Raw genomic sequence first — 5,137 nt, 5'->3', positions numbered from 1 at the left:
TTTCTTTTTGTTACAGGTTGCTGCATCTCTGGAAGATTCACCGAGTACACGAAGGAGTCACTGCTGCGGTCCCAGGTAATTCCTAATATTTTTAATACATTATCTAGTTTAAGATGTATTCCTTCTATTGTTTCTTCGTTACTATTTACCCCCTTTATGCTTTCTAACATTGTATTGCTATTGCTTGACCATTTATGTAATTTAAAACCACCCTTGCTCAGCATAGCATTCATCTCGTTGTATAACTTAAGCCCTTGCTCTACAGATTCGCATCCACTCAACAGATCGTCAACGTAAAAATCATTTAACGTCACCTTTGCTGCTAAAGGGTAATTGATGCCTTCATCGATTGCAACTTGCTGAAGTGCTTTTATTGCAAGATATGGTGCAGAAGCCGTGCCAAATGTAACAGTAAGAAGTCTGAAAATTCTGTCTTCACCTGATTTATTATCCTTCCAGATTATACGCTGAAAATCAACGTGCTCTCTTGCTACATTGACCATCCGGTACATCTTCTCAATGTCAGCTACTAGGCAAATAGGATGTATCCTCCAACGCATCAAAATGTGCCGTAGATCTGGTTGAAGACTCGGGCCTATCAACAAGCAATCATTTAATGAAACCTCATTTTTCCCCTTTGCAGATGCATCAAATACAACCCTTAGCTTCGTGGTATCCTTATCATCTCGCACTACTGCGTGATGAGGTAAGTAAACTGCATTTGACACATTTTCTTCCGATATAGGTACTGGTTCCATATGACCATGATGTAAGTACTCTTCCATTACTGCTTCATATTTATTACAAAATTCTAAATTTGATTTTAATCTTAATTTTAATTTCTGCCATCTTTTTTCAGCTATATCCCGAGAAGAACTACGTTTACAATCTGGGTCATCTGTTTTAAAGGGTAAGTGAACTACATATCTACCGTCTTCATTCCTTTTAGTAGTACTATTAAATAGTTTTTCGCAAATTAGTTCCTCGTCTGACATTGTTTGGTGCTTTGTTAGTTCCAAGTCCGACTCCAATTCCCAAAAACGTTTGAGCATATCATTCTCGTCCGTCCGACAGTGAAAAGTTTTATATTCATTTAATTTGATATCTCTATCTGCTGCCTTTATCTCACCAGACACAATCCATCCAAAAGATGTACATTGCGCTACCGGTGAACCCTGAGGACCCGTTTTAATACCTTCCCGAATTACCTTGCCGTAAACCTCAGCACCCAATAAAATATCAATTTTATTAGGTGTGCGATAATTCGGATCTGCCAACTCTATCTCAAGAGTTTCGAGCCATTCCAATATATCTAGCTTCCTACTTGGTAGAAGACTAGTGATTGTTTTTAAAACATAAGCCTTCACATTGATGTCATAAGATGGGTCAACCAAAGATTTGAGATTTATTAACACCATTGTTTTTGGAGATAATTTATTATCATCTCCTAGCACCGATACATGTTCTGTTATGGGTATTTTCCTTAATCCTAGGTACTGAACAGTTGCTTCTGTAACAAACGATGCCTGTGATCCTTGATCCAACAACGCTCTAATAATAACATGTTCTCCAGTCTTCGACGCGGCCTTGACTAACGCAGTAGCCAACAATACTTGACTACGAGCTTGTTCTGTAGAAAATAATGTGGCTAATGGAGTCGAATTTCCCGCTACGTGTACGGGTGTTTCAACTTCCGAACACGATGAAGTAACCTCTCTAGGCGGCAGTGTATTACTATTCTTTGTACTGACGGGGTTTGTCTCAGCAGTACCTTTATTACTTGGATGCAATAGGGAATGGTGTTGCCTTTTGCATATGCGACATGTTTTTAAGTTTCGGCAAAATTTTGCTGAATGGTTCCCTCCCAAGCAATTGAAACATAAGTTATTGTTATGGACAAAATTGCGTCGAGCTTCTACAGTTTCTCGAGAAAAAAGATTACAATTTATAATACTATGATTATTATCCTTACAAAATGCACACTGACTTTTAAATGAAGAAGCATGAAAAGTCTTAAGCGTATTTACTTTAGAAGTATTATTACTGTTATTTTGGACATTAATATTTCGATTTACAGGTGTTGTTTTTGAGTCTAAAAACTCTAAAGCACGATAACGGTTGGTTAGAAATTCTGTAAATTGTTTAAATGTAGGTAATTCATCAGAAGTGTTGTTATTAGTTACAGAGAATTCCCACTGCTTTCTGGACTCCGGATCGAGTTTCAAGGTAAGTATATGAATAATAATGATATCCCAGGTACTTACGTCTATGCCTAAGTTAGTCAGTGAACTCAAACAATCATTTGTAGTATCAATTAAATTTTTTAAACCATAAGACGATTCACATGTAATGTTTTTTTGACTTAATAAACGTTTTAGAATAAAGTGCGACAAGTATTTTTTGTTATTATATCTAGAATTAAGTAAAGACCAACATCTCTCATAATTTGAATCCGCTATGGGTATTTGTCTCAGAAGCTGTTCGGCTTCACCGGACAAATATCCTTTCAGATAGTGCATCTTCTGAACATTATCTAATTGACTATTGGAATGGAAAAGTGAAACAAAAAGATCTCTAAAAGTAGTCCATTCTGAATACTGACCGCTAAATGTTGGAATAACTATTCGCGGCAATTTTATATTAAAACTAGGAACATTTACATTAGAATTATCCTTACTGGTACCTTGTAAAGATGAAAAAGCAAGTTTTAAGATAGTTTTGTATTCAAGATATAAATTTTCAATGTTTCCTATGATATCCTCATTGAAATATGGTTCGGTTAACCCTTTGGACATATTAATGATATTACTGTGATTATCATTAATTTGAGACCAAAACCCATCCAAAACCTCCATTCTAGTTTCAAGATATTGTTTAGTTATACGATCTTTAGGAGACTTTTTATAGTTATTTAAAGCCTTCGACATTCGATCATAAAGATTCATCTGAACTTTGATTAAATTCTCCATTTTAAGTTGATTTACTGTAATAAACTAAACAAACAATATCCCACTGAGACCCTTATGAAGTTTAAATGCACAGAACAAATTAAAAATGTCCAAACACACTAAGTTAATGACTAAAAATTTTACAAGTGTTTTAACAATTAGAATATTTAACAAAATCGGGCATAGGTTCCCCGTCTCAACCACATTTATGACTTAAACTAATTACACTAAGTTCTATTCTACTGTAAATTTACTAAGTTAAATTTCTCTTATAAATAAAGTTCAAATTCACCATAACAATTTTAAACTAACGATTGTCTTTGCAAATCTTCAAAGTTGTAGCACTAATGAATTTAAGGTTTAATTTAGCTTGAAAGTTTTAAATAATTGAAATTTTAAATCACTCACAGTTTTTCTGATGATAACTTCAATGGACTGTATACTTTACGCGTCACGCGGCTTCGTCCCTCGTTCCACTTCCTTCCTTTTCACCTCTCCTCTCCTGACAGGCGCGATCTCCAAGCGCCGTCCGCATTAGCCAGTTGCAATCCCATGCAACTCGCTGCTGCTGATGATGACCAGTTGCACAAGCGATCCACTTGTCTGGTCATCCGATATGGCAAAAAGGCACAACACTGTCGTGTGCTAGACCGACTAATTCCTCAACATCCGTCTCGAAGAACCATGTACAAGACTGTAGTACTTAGCGACCACGCTAGTTCACCCTGAGAACTTTCAGCTCCCTCTGGCGTCTCAATAAAACTACCAGTGTTTTGATGTGAGGAATTAAACTTTAATAAATGATAACCAATATTCCACTAATAAAATCAGTACCGAACATAAACGCAATATTTGACTAAATAAATTTACACGGCACAAAGATAGCGCGATCTAACAGACAATCAACGCCATCTGTGTTTTGTTCCACAAAGCAATAATTAAACATACATTGAACATAAAGATAAAACCATTATTATAATAAAAGTAGGCATTTGGCAACTGAATTAATGTTTACTTTGACGGAAATTTTTATTTTTAACTAGCTGTGACCGCGACTACGTCCGCGTGGGCTTTAATAAAAAAGTTTTTGTTCAGTTCGCAGTCATAAAATAAAATAAGAATTTAAAATAAAAGTAGTCCAAGTTACTCCTTATTACATCAGCTATCTGCCAGTGAAAAACACGTCAAAATCAGTCCAGCCGTCAGATATTAGCCCGAACAGACCAACAGAGAGACAGACGAGAATTATAAAAAATGTTATTTTGGTATATGTATGTACCGTGTATGTACAGATGAATTAAGCAGAAAGCGGTTCTTTTAATATTACAAACATTCATTTTATTTATTTTATATATTTTATTTATTTTATACTTAACGAATTTTTAGTAACAATTTTTAAACTAAACTTCTTCAAATAGAATAGTTTATTCTTTCTGAACATTTTTAGATATTGCTGGTCTACAAAATTTACATCTTCGCGGGCGACACTACGATAAAAACTAGTATGAGTGTAATTGTGAGTCAGTCAGTCTCAGTCAGTTCAGCTTATCGCGGTCCACTGCTGGACATAGGCCTCTCCAAGTTCACGTCAGAGATCCTGGTTTTCCACAATCCTCATTCAGCCTTCACCGGCAATCCCAAACTGTTCTTGACAACACGCGGTCTCCCCTCCAAGACACGTCTGCTCCAGCGGCCATCGGTCCTGCGACACAGGTGACCAGCCCACTGCCACTTCAACTTGCTAATTCTGTGGGCTACGTCGGTCATCCTCTTCTATTAGTACTGTTTAGTATATTTAATTTTAATAAATATGACTATCATCATTTCAGCCTATTGCAGTCTACTGCTGGACATAGGTCTCCACAAGTTCGCGCCAAAAATGCGCGAACTCATGTGTGTTGCCCATAGTCACCACGCTGGGCAGACGGGCTGGTGACCGCGGGCTGGCTTTTTCTCATCTAAGACGCTGCTGCCTGTCTTCGGCCTGTGTGTTTCAAAGCCAGCGGTTAGATGGTTATCCCGCCACCGGTCGGCTTTTTAAGATCCAAGGTGGTAGTGAAACTGTGTTATCCCTTAGTCTCCTCTTACGACACCCACGGGAAGAGAGGGGGTGGCTGTATTCTTCTTTGGTGCCGTAGCCACACAGCAAAATATGAATATAACTGAGGTATATTGTAGAGGTCAGTAGG

At 37.0% G+C, this 5,137-nt stretch overlaps 1 long non-coding RNA gene across 1 annotated transcript; it reads left to right on the top strand.

The window, feature by feature from the left end:
- Positions 1-643: 643 nt before the first annotated feature.
- On the top strand, positions 644-2,387 carry LOC123667204. Its single transcript, XR_006745412.1, has 3 exons — positions 644-706; positions 860-910; positions 2,180-2,387. It is a non-coding gene; the product is annotated as an uncharacterized LOC123667204 (long non-coding RNA).
- The last annotated feature ends 2,750 nt before the right edge of the window (positions 2,388-5,137 follow it).

The sequence above is a fragment of the Melitaea cinxia genome, chromosome 27, assembly GCF_905220565.1.
Source record: "Melitaea cinxia chromosome 27, ilMelCinx1.1, whole genome shotgun sequence".
NCBI lineage: Eukaryota > Metazoa > Arthropoda > Insecta > Lepidoptera > Nymphalidae > Melitaea > Melitaea cinxia.
Note: the sequence above shows the minus strand (reverse complement) of the source record. Positions and strands in the feature narration are given on the sequence as shown.